The sequence below is a fragment of the Mauremys reevesii genome, linkage group 14 (genome assembly GCF_016161935.1).
Source record: "Mauremys reevesii isolate NIE-2019 linkage group 14, ASM1616193v1, whole genome shotgun sequence".
Lineage (NCBI taxonomy): Eukaryota > Metazoa > Chordata > Testudines > Geoemydidae > Mauremys > Mauremys reevesii.
Window position 1 is genome coordinate 6660907 of NC_052636.1, and position 26829 is coordinate 6687735.

General features: G+C 52.3%; 1 pseudogene; it reads right to left on the bottom strand.

The window, feature by feature from the left end:
• Nucleotides 1-1103: 1103 nt before the first annotated feature.
• The window catches only part of LOC120381406, an 83811-nt pseudogene continuing 58085 nt past the window's right edge, over nt 1104-26829 (bottom strand).

Consider the following 26829-nt stretch of genomic DNA (forward strand, 5'->3'; position numbering starts at 1 on the left):
AGAGGTTGGTCCTCTGCAAGCTCTTACCCTCACCACCTTGTCTCTCTTGGACTCTGAAAAGTGCTTTCTCTCCACTCCCTTTGGAGAGAAGTTAAGTTTCCCTTTGGGCAACTATCAGGCTGAAGCAATTGTATTGACTGTGACACTAGAATTGAAGATTTTATATTATAAATAAATGAGTCTAAACCTCAGGTTCTGTTTTTCACATTGGTTTTTCTAACTCCGTTGCCAATTCTCTTCTAGAAAGGCCTCCAGGACACCTGCCCAGCCCAGCAAAAGTGGCCAGGAGAAAGCCCACACTGCTGCTCTTTCAGGTTCTTGAAGGCTGCTATCAAATCCCCCCTCACTCACTCAGTCCCCAATCTGTGGCAGTGCCTGGGATTCTTCCATCCTAAGTGCAGGACTCTGCACTTCTCCTTGTTGAACCTCCTCAGATTTCTTTGGGCCCAAACCTCCAATTTGTCTAGGGCACTCTGGACCCAAACCCTGTCCTCCAGCGCTTGGATTCTTTACATGCTTTCACAGAGCGAAGAGCACATGTTCCATGATTCATAGGGCAGAGTTTTGTGCTATCGGGAGCTTTCCCTGTGTGGATTTGACAGGTGGATCAACACAGAGACACATTGTGACCCTTCTCAGGGTGCTGAGGGCTGTGAGTCTCCTTGTTGCCACCTGCCACAAGGAAGAGGGAGTTTTGCATTTGGCAGCTGGATGTTAGTGACCAAACTCACCAGCCAGCTGGAACTCAAGGACCCTCCTCTGAGCTACAGCAGCCACCTTAACCCTTGAGTTCCTTCAATGTGTCCCCCTCTGGGGTCCAGCCCGGATCACCAGATACTCGGTGAAATCCCAGATCCTCTCTTCCCCAAGTATCCCAGGTTACTAGTTTTACTGTGGACCATTGCTACTGTATTTCACACAGCACCTGAGTCCAGTTATCGAACAAGCAAAAAATTTATTTCACAACAGATAGAGATTTAAACAAACAAACGTGAGTGATGGAAACCAACTGTTACCAACTAAACAAAGGCAGAAAATGATAGAATAGAAAGGCCAGCACAAAAAACAGAGAGAGGAACAATAAGATACTAAAAGGACAATGGTTGGAACTCTCCATTTCTCTCAGTCTTTGGATTGATGGGTACTAGAGCTGTAGCCACAGTTGAGGAGCCAGGGTAAATTAAATCTAAGGTTTGAGCTGCTAGTGAAGCATTTCCCACACACTGCATTCACAGGGCCTCTCTCCTCGTGGATTGTTTGATGCGAACTGCGATTGAAGGTTTTCCCACACTCACGGCATTCAAAGGGTCTCTCCCCTGTGTGGATTCTCTGATGTTGAGAAAGGTCTGAGCTGCTAGTGAAGCTTTTCCCACACTCACGGCATTCAAAGGGCCTCTCCCCTGTGTGGATTCTCTGATGAACAGAAAGGGCCGAGCTGCTAGTGAAGCATTTCCCACACTCACTGCATTCAAAGGGCCTCTCCTCTGTGTGGATTCTCTGATGTTGAGAAAGGTTTGAGCTGCTAGTGAAGCATTTCCCACACTCATGGCATTCATAGGGCCTCTCTCCTCTGTGGATTGTTTGATCACTAATAAGGTGCGAACTGCGATTGAAGGTTTTCCCACACTCAGTGCATTCATAGGGCCGGTCCCCTGTGTGGATTCTCCGATGTTTAGAACGGTCGTGCTGCTAGTGAAGCTTTTCCCACACTCACTGCATTCAAAGGGCCTCTCCTCTGTGTGGATTCTCTGATGTTGAGAAAGGTTTGAGCTGCTAGTGAAGCATTTCCCACACTCATGGCATTCATAGGGCCTCTCTCCTCTGTGGATTGTTTGATCACTAATAAGGTGCGAACTGCGATTGAAGGTTTTCCCACACTCAGTGCATTCATAGGGCCTGTCCCCTGTGTGGATTCTCTGATGTACAGAAAGGGCTTAGATCTGAGAGAAGGTTTTACAACAATCACTGCATGTATTTTTCTCTTTCACCTGAGGATATCCTGCTGTGTTGTGGTTTCCATGAGGAGCTTCTGAGTTCCCCAACAGGAAATAAATTTATCCACTTTCTTCCCTGGCTGGTTTCCTTGATGTGTTTTTGTTCTGTGCTGAATCTCCCAGGATTTTTCCTGCTTATGACTCCTGGACACATTCCTTTTCGATCTTTGAGATAATGCTCTGTTTTTACCCACTGGCTCAACATTTCCAGGCTGAGAATTCTGCTCCTCTTTCTCACATGCCATTGCATCACCTGCTGTGATAGAGACAGAAACCTCAAACAGGGATGGAAAGGGGAAGACCAAACAAAAACAAGTGCTGAAGACAGGTCAAATAAAAATCAGGAGCTGAACTCCCAAACTCTTCCCCAAGTAGGAGAGAGAGGAGGGGGATGAATTCAGCCTTCACATCCCATCCAAATACGCAGGGGGAAGGGAGGAAGCTACTGCCTGGTGTCTGCTAGGATCTATAGGAAGCCATGAACTATATTTACCCTGAGGATACGACCCCTGCTAGGGATAATAATGAACTGAGAGACCTCCCAAGGGCTTTGTAGGGCATCCCAGATGTTTCCTTCAGGCACTTACAGATTCTGAGGTGGTTTAATGTTTCCTCACCTGTGCAGGAAGATCTCAGGATCTCTCTTTCCTCTGACCGCTGGAGGTGTGGGACCCATGGCTCTTCCCCTTGTTTCAGCTGGGAGATCACATCAAGTTGGAAAACTAGAAACCCTGCTCAGATGAAAGAAAACAAAGGAGTTCAGTTGATTTCATAAGACTTGGTCTAAAAAAACATTCTATTAATTTAACTTCAGTGCTTAGTGTGACCTGGTGCGGCAGGGGCAGTTCTCACTGAAAATGCCAAAGTTAGGAAAGGCTGAAAAAGGGAGAGCAGATGCTCCCAAAACTGCTGGTTAACACTGAAGTTAAACTCAACGACCAGTCACCAACTGTGCTTCTGATCCCCCACTAGGGTTATCGAGAAGCTGAAAAAAGAAATCACACAGCCCCCTTTATTGCATCCCAGATCTCTGACTCCCAATCAGCAGCGAGGTCCAGTACAGTGAGAGGTTATTTAAAAACTCTGCTCACATAAACAAAGTGTTCTTCTGACCCCAAAGGCTCAGCCACATCACCAGGTCAGTACAGGTTTGGATATTACCCAAAATTCCATCCTTCCAGACAATCCTTTAGCATCTAAACTAAAGGTTTAAACGAAAGAAAGAAAGAAAGAAGTTAAATGGGAAAGCAGTCAGATACATTCCAAAATGGATATATCAGGTTCTTAGCAGTATTGGTGAGTTGCTGGCTTGAAAGTCCATCTGGAACACATCCATAGCTTGGATGGGTCATTCAGTCCTTTGTTCCAGGGTTCAGTTTGTAGAGAAGTTGCTCCAGAGGTAGGAAGGGGGATTGAAGACAAAATGGAGATGATGCAGCTGCCCTTTACATTCCTTTTGCCATGTGGCCTGTACTTCCTGTGTCCCAAACACAAGCTTCACAGCACGTGGCATGGAAAAGCCTTGAAGTTCTCATTACACAGGCATACCCCAGCATGTCTTGCTGACTCAATAGGTGTATCCCCTTGGTCCTTTCCATGGGCTCATTGTACAGCTGATGACCCTCAATGGGCCATCAAACAGGCTAGGCAGTGTTGATGCCAATATGTCTGGGGGTGTCACCCAGAAACACTGCACAAGTCTTGAAATACAGATATACCCTACATATCTATAACTCACAATACAAAGGTGATACAAACGTAGAAACAAAATTATCATACTTGGCAAATCATAACATTTTCACTGAAACTTGGCATGGCATATCTAGCACAATTCATTGCAAATTTATCAGATTATATTATTATTTTTATTATTAATACCAAAGTGTCTCACAATTCCATACAGCGTCACACTTGGTAAACCAGTGAATTCCCAGGACCAGTTCCCCAGGTCCTTGAAGATGCCAAACACTGTGCTTATGAGGGATTGAAATACCCACATATCTGCTGGGAACACACACACAGACAGTGTCAGTCTATACCCCTGTGTTCACTAGAAAATTATGATCAATTTTGTACGCAGTATGGCTTGTGAGGTATCATTTGAAAATGCATAACCTACTGAATATTACCCTCCTGTTAAAACGTGTAGTAACACTGTATGTAAATTTATGAGATTTTAGAGTATGATATTACTGAAAAAGTTACAATTCTGGGGAACACCCACAGAGCAGTTCCTCAGAGACAGCAAGGCAAACAGCTGGTCAAACAGCCATTCTCCTGCAAGGGGAAGGTGTGAAGAAGACATTTATATTCCATCACAGGGACCTCTTGAAGTTGTTGTGGAAAACGACCACACGATTGATTTTGAATCAGCTCAGCCTGAGGCTCTTTTCTTGGTTAAAAGTGTGCAGGGGGCAACAGCTATTGGAATACTGTCCCCGAGCTAAAAATCACACAAGCCTTTTAAAGCTTAAAACCCCAAACAATGACACATACGTTGCGCGTTAATTTCCTTATTTGGAATATATTGCAAAATATGATGCAGGTCAAAAGCAAGCTGAACAATCAGTTTTCCATATTCGGCCTTTCCTGTTATTGTTATTACACCTGGTGATATGGGAGCAAGACTCTGCATGTCTCAAGAAATGTCACTACCAACCTAGGCCATTTTCACATGCTGGGGTGCAATCCAGAGCAGTGAGGAGTTGTGTCATCTGTAATCCTGGGTGAGATTCAGTGTTCTGCTGCTGGAGATCCCCTGTATGGATACCCTCAGCCAGCATTCAAGGACGCACAGAGTGTTTGTGTGATAAGTAACCCTGGACCAGCAGCTCTGACTCCAGCTGCCTGCTTGTTACACTCCAAGCACATTCTGGTTTGGGTAGAGAAGGCTCAGGGTTTGAGAGAAGGCCGGAGGTAGGAAGCTTCTGTTCGTTATGCTGGACCTAACCCCCAGTTTTACTTGAGTAAAGAGGAGCTATTTGACACTGTGTGATATTGCTCCTCTGCTGTGTTCCCGAAGTGTTCTGCAGCATGGGAGGGTCTCTGGTAGTGTGTGTGTCACTGGCATATTGGGGTGATGCAGAAACAGGACAGAGTAGAGGTGGCATTGTGGGGCTGGCGTGAACCTTAACTCTTCATTTCCCCTTCCAAGAACCGAGGGGACAGGAACCCTTACCCAGCGAGGTCACAGTCTCATAGTTCTCCTCCATGATATCCCAGTAGAGGGCTCTCTGAGCGGGGTCCAGCAGAGCCCACTCTTCCCTGGTGAAATGCACAGCCACCTCCTCGAAGGTCACTGGCCCCTGAAAGAGCAAGAGTCCAACACTCAGGACCTCTTTCCCCACTCACAGCCCCACTATTTGTGGCAGAGAGCAGCCAATCAAATGGAAGCTCTGGGTGAAGCCCACTCAACAGAGTCCCACCCCCACCCCGCTCAGCGTATCCAGCAAATACCAGGGTGAGGGGACGAAGAGAGAGCCCCTTGTCTCTCCCAGCAGATCCATCACACACCTACTAGCCACTGACTGATTCAGGAGTTGGAGCACCTAGTAGGGTCCAGGGAGAGCTCCCTGGTAGGAAGCCCAATAACCTCCTCATTGTGAGGAGCAGGATATGAAGGGAGAGGCAGCTCCAATAAGCCTGACTCATGGGTGCCCCCTTCATATCTCACAGCAGCCGCTGGTTAGTGAGCTCAGGCTCCAGCACTATGAGTCTGGTCAGTTTTACCAGCTCCACCCCGCTCAGCGTATCCAGCAAATACCAGGGTGAGGGGACGAAGAGAGAGCCCCTTGTCTCTCCCAGCAGATCCATCACACACCTACTAGCCACTGACTGATTCAGGAGTTGGAGCACCTAGTAGGGTCCAGGGAGAGCTCCCTGGTAGGAAGCCCAATAACCTCCTCATTGTGAGGAGCAGGATATGAAGGGAGAGGCAGCTCCAATAAGCCTGACTCATGGGTGCCCCCTTCATATCTCACAGCAGCCGCTGGTTAGTGAGCTCAGGCTCCAGCACTATGAGTCTGGTCAGTTTTACCAGCTCCATGTAGGTGGGCTATTTTCTTTCTTCACAAATCAGGGCATTTCCACCTCCCAACCTCCTGGGTCTGTTCCTAGAATCTAGGCCACTTATTAAATAACTCCCAGCGGATTTGCCACACCCTGGCCTCCTGCTTTCCCCACCCTGTGCATTTCCTGCCCCGCTCCAACCTCCAAACCAGACTGTGCAAACCTTGCCATCTCCGGTGTATTTGCTGTCCCTCTCCTCCAGCAGGAACCCACCAGCAACCTCCCGATAATCTCTACCTGAGTTGGCTCCACTGCAGCCATTTCTCTTCCCTGTCCCACGCCAGGCTGGGATGAGCTGGAGCAAAACATGGACGTCATTCTGCAGCCTGTCTGGGGGAGAAGGGCAGTTGTGGGCGTTTCAGAACCAGTTTTAGTTAATTTCACATCAGAATTCCCCCAGGCCCTTTCCCTGCAGATAGACACCCTAGATCCTGCCATGCTGGGAAATGCTCAATCTGTTTATTACAATGTAGATCTGGCCCCTCCTGCCAGGCTAAGCCCAGACACATTTTTAACCTCCCTTCTCCCTCCCCTCACCCCCTAACAAAGTCTCTGAACACAAGGCTAGAAACCAAAGGAGTCACTGTGGGGGATTCCCTCGGACACTGACCCCACGTCAGCCACACCCCAGCAGGGGGAATATGGAGTCAGGAACTGGCTTTTCCTCTGTCTGATCCTTGTTTTGTCCACTGGAAAGTGGTTCTGCCCAGAGATGCAGCAATACATGTGTCTGGGCGGACTAGAGAGCTGGAAATCTCTCCCCCCTCATTTCTACCGCTGCCCCTTTCAGTCTCTCCTTCCGTCCTCTCTCCCTGCCCCTCTGGCTGGGACAGTCCCATTCCTGGGGGCTTTGCTCTCCCATGGCTGGATTTTCTCCTAGCAATTGCTACTGGGAGGAGAAATGAGGAGGGGCTGTTTGTGCAGAGTCACTTTCTTGCCAGTCCCCAGCACTTTCCTGAGGTCTTTCAGTTACCTGGAGACTCTGGCTCAGAATTTAGTATTAACAGGGCCCAGGGCTGCCCTAGGGGGCTAGGACCAGCTGGAGAAAGTCATCCCCTGGGCCAGGCAGAGAAGCAGCTTTAATTAAGGTCACTTCCCAGCACAGAACCCTGCTGGGGGAGCAGCAGCTGCTAAGATCACAATGGAGGCTGCAGCGTCTGACCCAGGAAGCTGAACCCCAATATCCTGAGCAGAGAGGGACAGAGCGTTTGAGCAGCTTCCCTCCTTTAGCTCTCTGGGAGAGCAGCTAATGAGAGCCCCTCCTCACAGGAGACTTGCTGATCTCATTTGCCCCACTGTCGATCCGGAGTCACTCCTTGTCTTTCCATACAGTGACTCTGGATTAACAATGGTCTCAATGAAACCAGAGTTCAGAAAGAATGAGTCCAGAATGCTGTGGAAGAGACCATTGTGTGGCAGCGCTGACTCCCTTCCCTCCTCCCTCACCCCCAGATCCAGGACAAGGACTGGACAATCTAGGACCATGGAACTGGAAGTTCCTGCAGTTTTCAAGAGGGGAGCAGAGCAAAAATCTGTGATTTCACCTCACAGTGTCTGATAAGTGGCTAGAAAGTTATCACAGTGACTGGGCCTGGCCAGGGAATGTCGGGCAGTGCTTGGAGCCAGGATTCTGGCATAAGCTAATCAGGGAGAAGAAGCGAGGTTAGGAGCAGCCCGCAGAGCCCCAGCCCCCCCTCCCCAGATATTCCCTGGGACCCAGCCGCCAGAGTCCCTGGCCAGGGACCTCAGATACCCCTCAGAGCCCCACCGGCCAGAGAACCCCCACCAGATCTTCATTGACAGGTTGGGAATCCCAAAGGGTTCCCCCCACCAAGAGACCCCAACAGCCAGAGACCCCCCAAAAGGGACCCCCACTGGGAACTCTGTCCCTCACTGCCTGCCTAGGATCCCCCCCTCCCCGCCCTCCAGCAGGATCTGCCTGCCCTTTGCCTGGCACCCCCTCCTCCCCCCTGCGGGATCCCCTGGTGCTTTACAGGGGCACCCCCTGGCCTAGCGCCGGGGATTCTCCCACACACACTCTGTGCACTGGGCACGGCAGCGATCCCAGGAGTCTGCGGGGGAAGCCCAGACAGAGCCCCTGGCACAGCACCAGGCTCCCTCTAACCCCCTGTCCCGCCTCCCCAAGAGACGCCCACCCCGGCTGTTCTGCAGCCCCCAGGCCCCCAGCGATACCCACCTCCAGGACCCACAGCCTCAGGGCTGGGCACATCACAACCACCCCCTGAATCCCCAAATCTCCAGAACCCACCAACCTCACTAGGGTACCCCCTGCCCAGCCCCCCAGAGGCCGCCCCCCACCACAATCCCCCTTCAGCTGCTATCTCCCCACACAGCCCCACCCCCAACCAGCAACACTGTTACCTCACAGTGCCTGAGAAGTGGATAGAAAGTGACCACCGCCCCCTGCTGGCCAGTCACACAGGCAGAGGGAGCCCTGGGGGATGTCTCTTGAACAGGAGAATGGAAGGCCTGGAGGGACAAAATAGGTAAGAAATTTCCATGGCCTGTCACTAGCAAATAATGGCCACCCTGGATCCACCCCAGAGGTGGCTGCATCTTAGCACAGGGGGAATCAACCCCTCACAGAGGCCATTTGTCATGGGGTTTGGGATACTTCTGGACCCACATTGCATTCAGAGTGACCTCCTCATCCCGTGCCAGCTGGAGAAAAGAAAAGGGTCCAGCCAACTCTCCCGTTACCAGCTGGGAATCACTGATCCCCAAACAGGGGGAGGCCTCTGGCTTTGATGGGTATTAAAGATGTGGCTGGTCTCTTTCTTCGGCAAACATTTTAACAGAGGTAAAAGAGGGAACAAATGATTCACAAAGGAGACGGGAAAGATGATCTCTGGGCAATTTCACCCCCTGCAACCTCCAGGATGGAGAAGAACTCAGGGCAACAATTTCCCACCTACACAAGGACAAATCACTGCAGATAAAATGGGTGGGAAAATGCCCCTCACTAGAGAAGATTTTTAACTGACGCTTGAGACTCATGGGGAGAACGGGGGAAATCGGGGGAGATGGGAGAGCTGATCATTGGAGGGGAAAGGGGCGAATCGCCCCAGATTTTATAGCCCCGTGTGAGACACTGAGCAAGAAAGGGGCAGAACTAGAGAGAATTTGTATCGGGGGCGAGAGGCAAGTGGCACAAACAGGGACAGGATCCAATTAACCCCCCTCCCCCCTTCACCCGCCCGCCACTCCCCCCCCCCGGGGAATTTCCTGGCTGCACAGAGACAGTTCACCCCCCCCCCGCGTCCCACTGACCTTCCCCCCCCTACAACTCCAGCTTCTCCTCCCTGCCTGACACCCCCATCTCCCCACACCACAGGGGATCCCCCCCAGGCCCCAGTCTCTGCCCCCCAAATCCCACTGGGGCTGAGGCAGCTCTGAGGCTTCTCCCAGGTTCCCCGGGGCAGAGTCACTTTCCTGCCCAGCCCCAGTGCCCCCCCCCGGGGTCTCTCACTCCCCGGGGGGCTCCGTGGGAGGCTGGACACCAGGGATGCAGGACGGCAGGAATGGGGGTGACAGGCCTCCTGTTCCTCAGTCTCACGGCGGGACCAAGGGGGCTCGTCGCTCTCCGGCTCGGGAGCACTGGGAAGACCCGACCGTGGAGGGGCCGTCGCTGGGGGGGAACGGCCCCGCGCAGGCGCTGAGCACGTCCTTATATCACTTCTGTGGCGGGAAAAGTGCTGAGGAGATGGAACGCTGAGGGCTGGTTTTGTGGAAAAACCAGTTTGGACTGGATTGAGCCTGTGTCCTGATGGTAAACAAGTCCCCTCTCAGAGATGGAGTCCAGGGGTCAATAGTTCATATGCTCCAGATTGGATCTTATTTTAAAGCCAGTGATTTACTTCATAAACATCTTATTAACCAACTAATGGAACCTATTGAACAGTTTATACTTCTTACACCTAACAATGCGATAAAAAAAAACAACACAGACAAACCTTATCGGTAACAGCTAATGTCCTAACTGGGAAATCAGCAGCGGTTTGTAGCGGGGGGAGCGCACAGTGTGAATGTGTATGACCCGACCCCAGCCCCCAGCCCCACATAGCAGTGGGGCTGGGCACTCTGTGCATTGGTGTGGTGGCTGAGTGGTTCACCAAGCAGTGACAATCCAAGGAGGTTCCCTGAGTCAGTCTCACTCCTGAGGAGATTCTGCACCAAAAAAATTCTGTGCACAATATTTTAAAATTCTGCAAATTTTATTTGTCAATAAATAAATGTGGAGGCTCCAGCACTGCAGGGGGGAGCACAGGCTGCTGGATGCACGGAGGTGGGAGATCACCCTGCAGCCCCCACTCTCCTCCAGTGAAACAGACTTGGTGGTGGGGCTGCACCTCTCTGCTGCCTGCTTCAGGAGCCCCAAAAAGACTCCCCAGAACTGCTCATGAGGGACACATGTGCCTTCCCTTTGCTTCCCCATCAGAAAGTCAGAAAGCCTGAGCAGCTGGCCCCGGGTGATTTGAAAGGACCCGGGGGCTCCTGCCACCACTACCGGCAGCACAGCCGGACTAAAGTGGATTCCTGCCCACCCTCGCTCCGCACGGCGCACCACTCCCAGAAGCATCTGGCACATCCCTGCAGCCCCCGTGGGGTGTGTCTCTCGCACGCTGCCCGCACCCCAAGTGCCAACTCTGCCATTGGAACTGCGGCAATGGGAGCTGCAGGGGTGGTGCCAGCGGGCAGTGGTGCCAGGAGACCCACGCCCCCCGGGCCTCCTCCATGTAGGAGTTGCTGCCAGATGGGGGGTGTGGGTCACTTTCGGGAGCTGCCCAAGATAGGTGCCACACCCTAACCCTCTGCCACAGCCCAGATCCCACACCCCGCCCACACCCAAACTCCCTCCCAGAGCCCACCACTGCCCCCCAACTCCCTGCCCCAGCCCAGAGCCCACATCCAAACTCCCTTCCAGGGTCCACCCCCCACCTCCCCTGCACCCCAACCCCCTGCCCAGCCCAGAGCCTGCACCTCATGTACCCAAACTCCCTCCCACAGCGTGGGGGGGGGGTGAGGAAGGATGGGCAAGACTTGGACCAGTTCTGGGCATCACCAAAAGTTATATAAACCTGGTGACGCTGAGCTGGAGCCCCCGTCACTGAACATCTCTCTCCTTACACAGGGGGACTCTGTGGGGCACGGCGCTGCTGGGGGTTTATTCCGTCTTTTAATGGCTGTGGAAGGGGGAACAGGGAGAGAATTTGCCCCTCTGTTCTCTGCAGAACACGTGCAGGCAGCGGGATTATCTCCAGGGCTGTAACAAGACACAAGCTAGCAGAGGGGGGGAAGGGATTTCCTGCTGGATCTATTCCCAGCGCAGCTCCCAAGCTGTGCCCTGGCGAGCTGTGCCCAGGGGATTTAGACGCTTTAGAGGCAGGTGATTGACACGTGCTGGGTCCCACCTCCAGCGCTGAACGGACACGTGCTCGCTGCATTCTCAGCCGGGGGCTCCGGAGTCTGATGGTTCAGCAGCACCAGCCCCGCCCCCGTTTTTCCTCTGGGGAGCCCCGCCCCCCTCCGGGCTGAGGCGGGTCCCCGCGTGTCCCACCCCCCTGCGTGGGGCCCGGGGGCGGGGCCAGGCCCGGGGAGGAGCCGCCCCTTCCTGCCCTCCCCGGCCCCCGCCCCTTTGTGCAGCAGCGGGGCCATGGCCGGGGCCGGGAGCGCGGCGCGGGGGCTGCTCCAGCCCTGCAGCCCGCGGGGCAGCGCGGTGAGGCCGGGGCAGCGCGGGGGCGGGGACACGCGTGGGGCGGACACGCTGCCGCCGGGGCGGGCCTGGCTGCCTGGTTCGCCCCGGGGTCCCGGAGCTCCCGCGGCCGGAGCGGGGCTGCCCGGGGCTGCGGGGGGCGAGTGTCTCGGACGGGGCCGGGGCGACGGAGCCCGGGAGCGGCTGGGCCGGGAGCTGCAGGAGGGGCCGGAGCGCGGCTCGGCTCAGAGCTCGGAGCCCAGGCTGGGCCCGGGGGGTCGGATCTGGGGTGTCAGAGCCTGGCGGGGAGCGGCTCTGGATGGGGCTGTGGGGAGCTGGGAGTGCGCTGGGGTCAGGGCTGTGGGGAGCGGTTGGGGTTGGGGAGCTGGGAGTTTGGGGGTCAGGGCTGGAGGGGTAGCGGCCGGGAATGGGGGCTGGGGAGCTGGGAGTTTGGGGTGTGCTGGGGTCAGGGCTGGGGATGGGGAGCTGGGAATGCCCTGGGGGTCAGGGCTGGGGAGCAGCTGGGGATGGGGCTGTGGGGAGCTGGGAGTGTGCTGGGGTCAGGGATGGGGAGAGCGACTGGGGCTGGGGAGCTGGGAGTTTGGGGTGCGCTGGGGTCAGGGCTGGGGATGTTTGGGGGCTCCATGTTCAGATCTGGCCCTGCGGAGCTTTGGGGGCTGGCGCTGGGGCAAGTGGGGACTGTCTGAAGTTGGCTGCTTGGGATGTGGGTGAGGCCCGGGAGCTGGGGTTGGGCTGCACCCCTGTCCCTGCAGCCTGGGGCCCTGCGTTTCCTCTGGAAAAGCTGCTCCCTGTTTCACCATCTCCTCTCAGTCTGAGTCCCAGAGACCCTGCACAGGTGTCTGCAGGGCAGGACAGGCCCTAAAATCTGGCAGCTGGGAGGTTTGCAGCAGTTTCTAACCCTCCCTCCCCTGCTTCTTCCAGGAGGCACCACAAAAGCATCTGGCCCCTCTGGGAAAAGAGAGAGAAGCAGCCAAAGCCGAGGAGGAGCGGCAGAGCGAGGAGCTGCTGGTAGGTGCCCAGAGCTCCCTGCCACTTAGGTTTGCCTGGCATAAGAATGACCTGGTGAGTGCAGGGCCCACCCTGCCCGCCTCAGCCAGGGACCCATCCCCGCTGGAGCCCAGGGAGCCTGCAGGGTCAGACACGGGGGTAACATGATGCCCTTAGGACGCAGGAGGCTGCTGGGCAGGAGAGTTAGCCCAGAGCCCCTGCCCACGGGCTGTCTGGATGTCACAGTGACCAGGGATCCTTTCTAGCTCCTGGGGGGATGGGGAGGAAGGAGATGAAATGTGGGCTGCAGAGGTGGAGGATTTGGCTCAGTGCACGTTGATGAGGTTTTGGGGAGAAGTGTCCCTCCTGTAGGTGATGTACAGCTCACCCCGGTCCTGATCCCTTCTCCCTTCCCGGGATAAATGAACTTCCCATCCCCCACTGCAAGAGCTCTTGTGTTCTGGTAAATAACTCTGCCACCCGCCCCCACGTGCATTTATGATTTTCTCCTGTTATGGAGCAGATGAATTTCAATGTTGATAAATGCAAAATAGTGCATATTGGAAAAGATAATATCAAATGCACAGAAAATGATGAGGTCTAAATTAGCTGTTACCGCTCAAGAAAGAGATTTTGGAGTCACTGTGGCTAGTTCTCTGGAAACATCCACTGAATCTGCAGCAGCAGTCAAAAAAGCAAACAGAATATTGGGAATCATTAGGAAAGGGATAGAGAGTAAAACAGAAAATATCCTATTGCCTCTATATAAATCCATGGTATGTCCACATCTTGAATACTGTATACAGATCTGGTCGCCCCATCTCAAAAAAGATATATTGGAATTTGAAAAGGTTCAGGGAAGGTCAGCAAAAATGATGAAGGATATGGAACAGCTTCCGCATGAGGCGAGATTAATAAGACTGAGGCTATGGCTACACGCCGCAGCTTTTAGCCACACGACTGTGCCGCTATAGCCGTTCTGCTGCCAGGCGCGCAGTGTAGCTGCTCTTTGTTGGCAGGAGAGAAGTGCCAGTGTAGACAAAGCCTGAGACTGTTCACCTTGGAGAAGAGACGACTAAGGGGGGATATGGTAGAGGTCTATAAAATCATGACTTGTGTGGCGAAAGTAAATAAGGAAGTGTTATTTCCTCCTCATAACACAAGAACTAGGGGTAACCCAGTGAAATGAACAGGCAGCAGGTTTAAAACAAATAAAAGGAAGTATTTCTTCACACAACGGACAGTCAACCTGTGGAACCCCTTGCCAGGGGATGTTGTGAAGGCCAAGACACTAACAGGGCTCTAAAAAGAACTAGAGAAGTGCATGGAGGACAGGTCCATCAGTGGCTATTAGCCAGGATGAGTGGGATGGTGTCCCTAGCCTCTGTTTGCCAGAATCTGGGAATGGGCAACAGGGGATGAAATCACTTGATGCCCTGTTCTGTTTATTCCCTCTGGGGCACCTGGCATTGGCCACTGTCAGAAGACAGGATACCGGGCTAGATGGGCCTTTGGTCTGATCCAGTCTGGCCATTCTTATGTTCTATGTTCCCCTGTTACTGAGCCGCCCTCTCCTTGTTGCAGAAACAGACAGCAGCCGAAAGGCAGAAGATCGTCTGGGAGTGGCAGGAGCTGCGAGGGTTTCTGGAGGAGCAGGAGCAGCGGCTGCTGGCCCGGCTGGAGGAGCTAGAGAGAGCCATTGTCCAGAGAAGGGATGAGGGCGTCTGCAGCCTGTCCTGGCAGATTTCCCTGCTCAGCGAGAGGGGAGGAGAGAAGGGGCAGCAGCCGCTGAGCCAACCCCTGCAGGTCAGGCTGTCATTGCAATGATCATATGCAGCGTTTCTCTGGGCGCTTCTGAGCCCTAGACCCCAAAGCCCTTTACAGAGTGGGGTCAGGGGCATTATCCCTATGGGACAAATGGGGAAAGTGAGGCAGAGGGAGGGGCAGAGCCCTGCCCAAGGTCACCCAGTGAGTCTGGCAGCGGCGCCAGGGATGGGCCCTGGGGGCCCTGGATGCTGCAGCCCCAAGACCTTCTCTCCTGGAAATGTCTCTCTGCATTTGCACTTGGAGGGTGAAATCCCCTCCCCCACCATGCTGAGGTCCCGAGCCAGGCCCAAGGCCCCTGTCACTGCAGGTTAATGGGTTTAGTGGGGCCAGGGGCCTTCTGGGTCTCTCAGCCCTGGGGGGAATTTGATTCTCAATGCAGAGAAATATCTTCTGCCTGTAAAGTGCCCGGGGAGAAGATTTCCACAGTGGGACCTGCCCGCAGGGTTTGCTGGGGCTGGTAGGGGGGCAGCTGCTCTGGGAATGTAAACCTGAAATTCCCCTACTGCCCGAGGCCTCAGTGGTGACCCCTGCAGAGCAGGAGGCCTCCCCGCCCAGGGACACTCCCCCTAACGGCCTCCTCTTTCTCTCCTTTTTAGGGTGCTGGGAGCACTGGGGGCAGGTAAGTCCTGGGCTCCATTTCGCTCCCTCTCATGGGCCGCTAGGTTTGATAACTGCACTGAATAGGAAGCTGCCCCCTGCCCTGGGAGCGTGTGATTCTGTCTCCCCTAGTGGCTGACTCGGGTAGGAGACGAGCCAGTTACTGTCTGGTCGCTCATGAGGTCACAGCAGGGCTGCTAGACCCAGGGCCAATGGGACAGACCAGGCCTGTCTCCTGGACTGACGTGGCCACGTCACGTACTCAGAGGGTGCAGAATCTCAGCTTTCGCCTTTGTTAAAGTGAGTTGCCAGCCCTCAGCACGTCCCCAGTGTAAACGGAGACAGGGTTGCCTTGCTGGGGCTGCCAGCAGCCTGAAGCCGTAGCTCTGAGAGCGTGAACTCTCCTGTCCCCTGTTAATGTCAGCGGGGTGTCAACTGAAATGGCAGCACTTTGATGTGAACATTAAACGTTCCCTGGCTGATCACTCAAGCAGGTGGAACGGGGAGAGGGCGGGAGTGAAGCCTTTGTGGGGTGGGAATAGGGGGTTGCTGTAGGGAGGGAAGAACAGAGGAGAGACACAAGGACAAGGAAGCGAGAGAGAAATGGAGAAAGGAGGGTGGGAAAGGCAGGGAAACACAGGGAAGAACCAGCAGGGCCCTACAGGGGTGTCCGGGAAGGGGCTGTTTTCCTCCTGAGTGACACTGAGTGTGACAGACAAAGACTTGGCAAAATACTAAGAACTAAAATTTTATTTCCCATACGAAGGGCAGATTCCCCCCTTGTTCTTCGTACGTGGGTATCCGATGGAGAGCAGTGGGTGTTCTGCTGTGAATGGAGCAGGGCACAGAGTCCTAACCCGATGCCCTGGCCACTGGCCGTAACGGACAGGGCAGTGTGGCCCTCTCTGCCAAAGGAGCTGGACACCCCAGGGTTACTGTTTCAGCTGAAGGGTTCGGGGGTTTTGGCATTAAAGGGCCCACGTTCATTCCCTGCTGGAGCCCTGGGCTCTGTCTGTGGCCACTGTCAGCATGTAGGACCAGCCCACTCTTTGGTCTGTGTTTCCTCCCTTTCCACATAATCCCCGTGCTGGTGCCCCTTGTTCCTGCAGTAAACCAGCGTAGGGGGTGGCTCTGCCCCCCCACAGAACCAGAGCGTCCCTGAGAAAGCCCCTGAACAATGTCTCCGTTCCTTGCTCTAGTGTCTCCCCACTTCCCGTCTCTCTGGGAGCACAGGGCTGAGGTGACTCACCCTGACATTGACTATCTCAGGCTACAAAGCTCAGATCCAGGTTTCGTGAAGTTTGGGGGTTGCTGGGCTCAGGGTGTGGGGCTCAGGCCTATTTCTCACCCCTCCTTTCCCCAGCAGGGAGGACGGGATGTTTCGGAAGCCAGAGCCGTCGTTTGCGGAGCTGGAGAAGAGACTCAGCGATTTCTCTCTGCAAAGTGCCATGCTGCAGGAGGTGCTGCTGGGATTCAAAGGTGAGTTGGAGTCTGGGGGTGGCATCTCCTCTGGTTAGAGCGACCCTGACCCTGGGAAGGAGTCGGGGACTCTAGTGATGTCACTGATCCTGGGCTCCATGGAGCAGCCCAGCTCAGCGAGTCGCCCTTCCCCATGGAGCAGCCCTGTGGGGCTGGCTCTGTCTGCAGCGGCTGCGTTATCGGCCTGTGATCTCTGTCACCATCTCGTCGTTAACAGCAGTTCCATTAATAAGCAATGGGGGTTTCTCCATGAATGTGAGGGCCTGAATTCTCACCTCTCCCATCTTCTCCTTCCCCTAGAGACGCTGCGACAGGAGCTGGGGAGCGACACAGGTACGTGTCTGTCTCTGACTGGCCAAGGAGATTTCAGCCCAATAACCATGTTAAGGACAGGGATTGCAGCCTCCAGCAGCTGGAATGGGAAGCGATGTTACTTTGTTCTTGCACCACTATATTTTCAACTGACTTGTCTCTTAAATATTTTAGCTCAGGGATCAGCAACCTTTGGCACGCGGCTCACCAGGGTAAGCACCCTGGCAGGCTGGGTCGGTTTGTTTACCTGCGATGTTGGCAGGTTTGCACGATCGCGGCTCCCACTAGCCACAGTTTGTCACTCCAGGCCAATGGAGGCGGTGGGAAGTGGCAGGCAGCACATCCTTCAGCCTGCACAGCTTCCTGCATCCCCCATTGGCCTGCGACGGCAGACCGCGGCCAGTGGGAGCTGCAATCGGCCAACCCGTGGACGTGGCAGGTAAAGAAACTGGCCCGGCCCACCAGGGTATGTGGATTGGAGTTTCCCCAAGGTCCTTTAAGTGTTTCTTGATTGGGCACTTGATTTGCAAATTCCTTTCTGAAGAAGCTGATCTAATGCTTTACTAAGGCTACTAAAGAATCTTAACACATCGATGTACAAGAACGTAGCCAATATTCATAACTTTAACTGCAAAAATGATACACCCGCACAGGTAGTATCATCATCAGCAGCAAATTATAACCTTTTCATAGGCACCTTACACGACAACCGTTGTACAACATTTGCTGCAAATATATAAGTGGTTGTACCAATGAACTACACAGTCACAGGTTATATTAATAACATCACAGCCAGGGCTGGTGTTAGGGGGTAGCAAACAGGGCGACTTCCTGGGGCCCCAGACCCCCACAAAGCTACATGGCTTCGGCTTCGGCCCTGGGTGGTGGGGCTCAGGGGCCCAGACTTCAGCCCCATGCGCTGGGACTTCAGCTTTCTGCCATGGGCCTCAGCGAGTCTAATGCCGGCCTTGCTTGGCAGCCCCCTGAAAGCTGCTCACGGCCCCCTAGGGGGCCCCAGACTCATGGTTGAGAACCCTGCCTTACCCCACGAGTCACAGCAACGTTCAGGTTACTGCCAGGCGCAAAGGACCAGTCACTTCCTTGGGTCAGCTGACTCTTAGATCTCCCAACAAAGACAACACTTGTAGCCAGTCCTGTCACAACCTGTATTAAGATTTATTTGAAAGGAAATGAGAGTTGTTTACAAAGTTAACGCAGTGTGACAAAGCTCTGTCCTTGTCTCCATGGGCCCTGCATTTCCTGGTGGATTTTGCTAGCCTCAGAGGCTCACTGTGACCCTCCACGTAGCCCTTCTCTCTAGGGACAAGGGTCACAGCCCACTGAGCCATTTTCATCGTAAGCCAGCGAGGGAGGGGAGGCAAAGCTACCCTCCCTTGCACAGTCTCTGTTGTCTCCCAGTCTCAGTGATTAATCAGGGCAGCAAAGGGGGAGCCCAGGACCCCCCTCTATTCTAGGCTCCAGCCCAGGGACCCTAATAGTATCAGCCTTGGTATCTGACCTTTTAGAAACAGGACACATACAATTCCCTGTTCTACTTCCCCACAGCACCCCCACTTCCTCAGGCTCCACTTCACCCTTACCTCAGGGCTTCCTTCCTTGTGCCTGATCTGGTGTATACTGCTCAGTAGCTCCTGTTCTGCACACCCACCTGCCTAACTGGGAGCTCTTTAACTAGTTTCAGCCAGCCCCTGATTGGCTTCGGGGTCTCAATCAACCTAGCTGTCTCCACTGCTTTCTGGAAGGATGTTAATTGGCCCCAGGTGTCTTGACTAACCTGGAGCAACTGTCATTTTGGTTACCATGGTAACAGGGATTTGTTTAGCCTGGGGCTAACATACCTGTTTCTCACTACTTTCCTATAGCCATCTGGCCTTGCCCTGTCACAGCAGCTAATCATCCAGATGCAGACAAGTTACAGTCTTAAATGTCAAAGGTAATAGAAGCTTCTCTAATAAGCAAGCTCTGCATATTCTTTAGGACTAACCCCGGCTAAGCAGCTGGGGATTTCGTGCTTATGCCTAGAAACTTTGCCCCCCAGAGTCCAAGCAGCATACAGATAATCAGTTCCTTCTGTGTGGGGTTTTTCATCCCCTTCCTGCCATGTGCTCTGAACTGTAAACTCAGCTAATGGGAAGTCAAGAGCACAACAACAGCCTTGTGTCTTCTTTAACATCCCATAATAGTCTCTCTGGTGTGGATGGACCTTTCCTGCCAGGCAGGGTGTAATGCATTCGGCTGTCAATCAGCACTTCACCTAAGTAAAGTCTCTGTCCTGTGTGGTGATTTACAGAGCCACAGAGGCTCACAATGCAACTAGTCAGATGTTAACCCAGGCAGCAACTCAGTAAAGCATTCAATAAAGTCTAAAAATGTTCTTATAATCCTAATACCTGTTTTAACAATACTAACACAGGTGAGTCAGACTGATTCCACTGTGTGTTTGTCCCTGTTCAATTAAGACATAGAGGCTTGAGTAAGAGCTAACACCTCATCTGCCAGTGTCACAGGCAGGCTGGGCAGGGATGGTGTCTCTAGCCTCTGTTTGCCAGAAGCTGGGAATGGGTGACAGGGGAAGGATCACTTGATGGTTCCCTGTTCTGTTCATTCCCTCTGGGGCACCTGGCATTGGCCACTGAGGTAGATGGACCATTGCTCTGATGCAGTGGGCAGCTCTTATGTTCTTATGTTCACAGTCTGCATGAGGAGTATCTACTCATTTGGACTTACTGGGGAGCCATAGAAAGAAACAAGATGTGCTGTGGCAAGAAGGCCCAGTCTCAGAGCCCCCGGGGTCACGCTTCCCAAAAGCTAAAACTAGGCCCTGCCGATGAAAGGGGGCACTGCCAGAGACTGTATAAAGGCTGGAGCATCAAACTGTTACAGAAATAGTGGGTCCATCTAGCTGAGAGCCAATAACAGCCTGACAGGGATAAGGAAAGATTGCTTTATTCTGCAGAAGAAAGGAGAGCCCTGTAAATAGATACAGAAGACTCTGCCTGACACAAGTTTTACAGATCCTTTATACACGTTCAGACAAAGACCAAGTCGTGTTAACGCTTCATTGGTGGTTGCAGACCCTGTGAAACCGTTATCTGGTCAGTGAAAACTGGCTTGGAGCAAGATTTCTCTGCTTTGAGGCAGAAGAGAAAAGATAGTTCAAAAGTTCAGGTTACTGTGTACGTGAGGCTTGTGCTTCCCCCTACTGGCCACTTGTAAGCTATTAAGGGGGGGCCCCCAGTAACTTTCACAAAACCACTCTTCTAAACCTGAGAGAGCTGCCTTGGGGACAGTGACAGGAGAATCCCAGAGTGACTCCTTTGATTCTGTTGTTCTCTGGCCTTTGGTTCTTAGAATCACAGAACTGGAAGGGACCTCGAGAGGTCATCTAGGCCAGTCCCCTGCCCTCAAGGCAGGACTCAGTATTATCTAGACCATCCCTGACAAGTGTTTGTCCAGCCTGCTCTTAAATATCCCCAGTGATGGAGATTCCACAACCTCCCTGGGCAATTTATTCCAGTGCTTAACCACCCTGACAGGAGGTTTTTTCCTAATCTCCATCCTAAACCGCCCTTGCTGTAATTTACGTCCATTGCTTCTTGTCCTATTCTCAGAGGTTAAGAAGAACAATTTTTCTCCGGCATGTTTGTAACAACCTCTTATGTACTTGAAAACTGTGATCGTCCCCTCTGAGTCTTCCCCAGTTTTTTCCAATCTTCCCTCATATGTCATGTTTTCTAGATCTTTAATCATTTTTGTTGCTCTTCTCTGAACTTTCTCTAATTTGTCCACATCTTTCTTGAAATGTGGCCCCCAGAACTGGACACACTACTCCAGTTGAGACCTAATCAGTGTGGAGGAGAGCAGAAGAATTTCTTCTCGTGTCTTGCTTACAATACTCCTGCTAATACATCCCAAAATGATACTTGCTTTTTGCAACACTGTTGACTCCTATTTAGCTTGTGATCCACTGTGACCCCAGATCCCTTTCATGGCGCTCCGTCCTAGGCCGTTATTTCCCATTTTGTATGTGTGCAACTGATTGATCCTTCCTAAGCGGTGTACTATGCATTTGTCCTTATTGAATTTCATCCTATTTACTTCAGACCATTTCTCCAGTTTGTCCAGATCATTTTGAATTTCAGTTCTATCCTCCAAAGTCCTTGCAACCCCTCCCAGCTTGGTATCTTCCGCAAACTTGATAAGTGTAACAGAGAGACTCTGCTGCTGGGAGGGTGTCACCATGTGTCAGAGGGTCACACCCTGGTAGGAGGGGGCTAGGCCTGTACTGGGAGAAGGTCACTCTGTGCTTCACAGTGTGGCAGAACCTAGAATGTCCATTGGCAGGGAACAATGCTGGGGGGAATCGACATTTGGAAAGGACAGAAACCCTGTCTGAATTCTCTCCCATTGCCCTTCTCGCCCTGGCAGGCTACAGATTAGCGTCCACACTTTGCTCCAGATTATCCCCTCCTCCCAGCAGGAAGGAAATGGCTGCAATGGAGCTGGCTCAGGTAAGGGATTCTCAGGGAGCTGGTGGTGGGTTCTGCTTGGAGGGAGAGAAGCAGTAAATGTACAGGAGGGTGGGAGCCAGTGATGAGCTGCCAAAATATTAACAACAGGTTCCCTCCTCCTCACCTCACGAGGGGGTCATGCCTCCCCGGGGGTCTTGCCCCATCCAACCCCCCATGCTCCTTGACACCCTCCGTGGGGACCCCGACCCATCCCCCCGTCCCCTGACTGCCCCCTGCCGCCCCCTCAAACCCCTCCTCTCCGGCTTGATGCCCCCCTGGAACCCCTGCCCCATCCAACCACCCCTTCTCACTGTCCCGGACGGCCCCCAGCACCTCATCCAACCCCTGCTCCTTTCTGACTGCCCCAGGGACCCTTGCCCCCATTCAGCCCCCTTGTACTCTGCCCTCTGACCGCCCCGACCCCTATCCAGCCCCCCACAAGCCACTGAACACCCCCTCCCTGCTCCCTTCCCCCTTACCACACTGCCTGGGGCCAGGACCGCGACTGGCGACAAAGGACCCGACTCCCCGATCCGGGCTGGAGCCGCTCGGCCAGGACTGGTGCTGCGGGGCCCGTGCTGGGCCGTGTTGGAGCCGCTCGGCCGGGACCAGCCCAAGCCAGGGGTGCTTAGCCGGGACCCGGCTGGAGCGCTCAGCCAGTGCCAGGGGGAGCTGCTCAGGTGGAGCCGGACTGAGCCGCGCGCGCCGTCCCACTGCCTCCCCCAGGCCCGGCTTACTAGCCTGCTGCTTGTTTCAGGCTTCCCGCAAACATTTGATTTGTGGGAAGCAGGGGAGGGGGAGGAGAAGGAGGGCGGAGCGTTCACAGGAGAGGGGGAGGCGAGCTGGGGCCGGGGGCCGGGTGGACAGCTGCCCGAGCCTTTGTTAAATTTAAAAGCTTTTTTAGAACCGGTTGTCCTGGAACAACCAGTTCTAAAAAGGCTTCTAAATTTAACAACCGGTTCATGCGAACCGGCTGGAGCTCACCACTGGTGGGAGCTGCTAGAGGTGGTGGGAGGCAGGAAATATCTTGGGTGGAGAAAGGGAGGGGACAGGATGTGACAAACCTGCTGAAACTTGTGTACTAGAGGGTGTGATGGGTTGTCACCCCGGGGTGCAGTCTGGGGAGCTTCTGGGAACCGCTGTGCCCTCTAACCCTCAAGCTGGGCTGCCCCTTCTCACGCTGCTTTGCTGGAAATTCAGCCAGCCTCTCCAGGGCCTGTTATCACCCAACACGAGAGCAGGTGGCGCCATACACCCAGCTAAGCTACCTGAGTGCTTTACCTAAGCCACTCAAGGAGAGAGAGAAGACAACAGCCAATTTCCCTGCGATAAGTGTTAGCAAACAGATCAAAGCAGATGACTTAGCAAATGACCAAAAACTCAAAAAAGCCTAACATACTATCTGGATAGAATTTGAATTAGCAATTTCTCACCCTGACTGATGATAGAAGCAGTCCCCCAAGTTTCCATACACAAGCTAGAAATCTCGTTACCCTGGGACCAGCACTTCCCCCAGTTCAGTCTTTGTTCCTCAGGTGCTTCCAGGAGTTCTCTTGTGTGGAGAATGAAGCCAAGAGATGATGTCACACCCACCTTATGTAGCTTTTCCATATGTCGGGAACCCTTTGTTCTAAACTAAGTTCCCAGTCCAGTTTGTGGAAAAATACAGGTACCAAAATAAAGTTCATTGTCATGTGGTCTGGTCACATGTCTTTGTTGCTGAACCATCAGCACTGTCTGGCTTCTTCATTGTTCCTGAAAGGCTCGTTGTGGGTGTTACCCAGAGTAAGCACATTTGAAAGACAGATACAGAGTCAATATCCATAACTTCAGATACAAAACATGATCCATGCACACAGGTATCATATTCAGCAAATCATAACTTTTCCAGTGACACCGCACATGACTCATCTTGTACAAAATGCCTCATGTCCTAATCATACTATAATCCTGCCACTATGCTGAATATGGGCTGTAGTGTCAGATAGGTCCTAATGTCAAGGCACAAGTGTAGGGAATGGAACTTTCCCTCTTTGTGGAACAGGAAATAACCCTCCAGCCAGGGCTGCGAAAACTTCCCAGACTCCCAGTGCTGAAACCTGAACCTACTGACATTTCATTAGTTACCCCCCATCCTCAGTCTTTGTGGCAAATGCAAACGTTATCAGTGATGATTTTATATTCTCTTCCAGGTCATTGATAAGAATGTTAAATAGCACAGGGCCAAGATCCAATCCTTGCGGGAACCCGCTAGAAAGAAATCCACTCGACCATGGTTCCCTATTTAAAATCCCAGTTTTTAATCTATTTAATGTATGCCTTGTGTATTTTGTACATTCTAGTCAAAATATTGTGCTGAACCAATTCATATGCCTACGTATATTACATCAGTACTATTAGCTGCAACCAAACTTTTGATCTCATCCAGTAAGGATATCCAGTTAGTCTGATAGGATCTATTGTGTCTACACCTTTTTAATGGGTACTAATTATATTACCCTCCTTTCTTTATTAATGAAATCTAGTATCGGCTGCTCCATTCTCTTGCCCAGTATCGATGTCAGACTGACACACTTGTCATTAGCTGCGACATCTCTTTGATAGTTTTTAAATATTGGCACAGCATTAGCTTTATTCCAGTCTTGTGGAATTTCCCAAGTGTTCCAAGTCCTAATTAAAATCAACATTAACAGTCCACCACGCTCCTCCAGCAGATCTTTCAGAACTCTAGTTATCTGGACCCACTGATTTAAACACATCTAACTTGAATAGCTGCTGTTTAATGTCCTCATGAGTTACTTTTGGAATGGAAAGACTGTCAGCGTCAACACCTTATGATATGAGTTACATCATCTGTTTTTCTCCAAATCCAGGAGAGAAATATTTATTGAACATTTTACCTTTTCTGCATGGTTGTTGTTAATTCTGCCATTTCCCTCTAGTAATGTACCACTACCATTGTTAGGATTAATTTTGTACTTTTAAAAACTTCCTTCTTATTTTCATTGGTTGATCATTGATTTCTGATAGCTTCCCTTGCCAACTTTCTACAATTCTGACCTTCTAACTTAGATTCTTTACTATTGAGTTCCCCTTTCTTCTATATATTTTATTTGGAGAGTGTTGGGATTCCTACCAGGGAGCCAGCAGCAGGGTCCAGAGACGGGCCCATCTCCTATATTAAGCTCTGGTTAGTAGCTATGTGATAAATGTGATGACCCTGCCTCCGTCTGTCAGCTGGGAGACACAAAGTTTCTCTCTTTCCGCCCCCTGATGCCTCCTGGCTGCTCTAAGCAAGGTGGGGTGGGACTCTGTTAACATGTGCCTCCCGGAGCTTCCATTTACCTGGTGCTGCTGTTCTGTGAATAGTGGGGTTGTGAGTGGGGCAGCAGGTACTGAGTGTTGGACTCTTGCTCTTTCAGGGGCCGGTGACCTTCGAGGAGGTGGCTGTGTATTTCACCAGGGAGGAAATGGCTCTGCTGGATCCTGTTCAGAGAGCCCTCTACAGGGATGTGATGCAGGAGAACTATGAGACGGTGACCTCGCTGGGTAAGGAGTCCTGTCCCCTGGGTTATTAGAAGCTGTGGGGTCTCTAAAGAAGCTGAGCAGTAATAACTTTATTCATCATCCAAGTTTTGACAAGTTTCTTTGTCCCCCTCTTTTCCCTTATCTCCCATAAGGAGAGGGGAGTGTGGAGGAAGGGCACCCAGGAAGTGGGGTGGGTGGGTCAGTGGGCGGAAGGAGAGGTTTGGGGATCTAGAGCTGTGGGGGATTCCAGACCTTTAACCCTGAATCCCTACCCAAACCTCAGGTAAATCCCAGACTTCAGCATAACCACTCTCACAAAGCCTCAGCGTAATATAAGGCCCTGAACTGTAGCAAGCTTAGGCTACGTTTACTAAATCGTATCACTAAATCGACCACGGCTGGATCGATCTCAGGCGTCAATCCCGGCTGTAGTGTCGACCTGCCTGAATAACTCATTTCTTTATGTTCACCTCCTTGCCCCTCCACGCATGTTCCAAGCTAATAAGCAATTCTCTGATCATGACATCTTACCTCTAGCGAGTATAAAATTGCCCACAAGACGTGAGACTGGGTCATAGATCGTAAACTCAGGTCGGGTCAAGAAGAGTGAGAGTTTGGAGAGTCTTGTCCCCCCTCTCCCCATCTGCAGCAGCCACAAGCCGTCTTCCCTCCCTGCTCCTTGGATCTCTGAGCCGGTCCCTCCTGAGGCTGCGTGGCCCAGTTCTTGTTTCTGACCTTCTCCTTTTCCAGAAGAATTAGAGGCTGTTGCTCCTGAATGTTAGTGTGTAATTCCCCAGCCTTCTCCTCCCACTGGGGGAGTTTAATTCTCCCTCCCATTACACCTGAGTCACTAGATTTCCTAATTCCCCAAACTGTGCTTTTGCGATGTCACAGTTCTGGGGTATGGCTGCTGACTTGCCTCCATGGTCTGCTCAAGGAATGACCCTCAGATATCAGGCCTGTAGCCAGCCCCTCTCTGTGGGTAGGGACCCACATGCCTCTCCTTTTTTACCAGGGTGTGAGGATTGCAGCTTGTCCTCCACTGTGTTCGCTGGACTAACGTCCAGTTCCTGTGCTTTGCTTTCTCTCCGGGGGCTATGAGCAGTGTGTCTGAGATAGAGGTGGGACTTTTGGTGATACTTGTATGATGCCAATGCACACCTCAGTTTCCTGCTGTCATTGGTATTGTTGTGATTATAAAGAGCAGAAGACGTGAGGTGTTTTGTCACGTAGCTGTCATGGGATGATATGAATGGGTCATTAAGGACTGGCTGGGAGTAACCTACATCAATGGAATACCCGACAGAGACAAGGGAATGATTGTCACTCATGGCTGCCCAGAGGATTCAGGAGGCCTGGGGTCTTCGGCGGCGTGTCCCCCTTATCTGCTCTGACACCGCAGAGCATTTTCCCCGTGTCCCCCTTACCAGCTCTGATGCCGCAGAGCATTTACCCTGTGTCCCCGTTCCTGCTCCCCTGTTTGACTAAGTTTATATAGTAACATTGTCAGCTATACCTTTGTAACCAATCATTGTACTGAAATTTAATTAACCAATCCTAACACATTGATACATAATTCTCTAACCTATTGTATCCCTCTACCCTAATTAACTTACATCTAGCAAAATTAATTATACAGCAGACAAAACCAGTTAGAGAACCAGACTGTTTAACATTGTAAAAGTGGTGGCCATAAAGATAAAACAATACAGAAATGAGGGTTCTTCTTCGAGTGATTGCTCCTATGCATTCCAGTTAGGTGTGCGCGCCG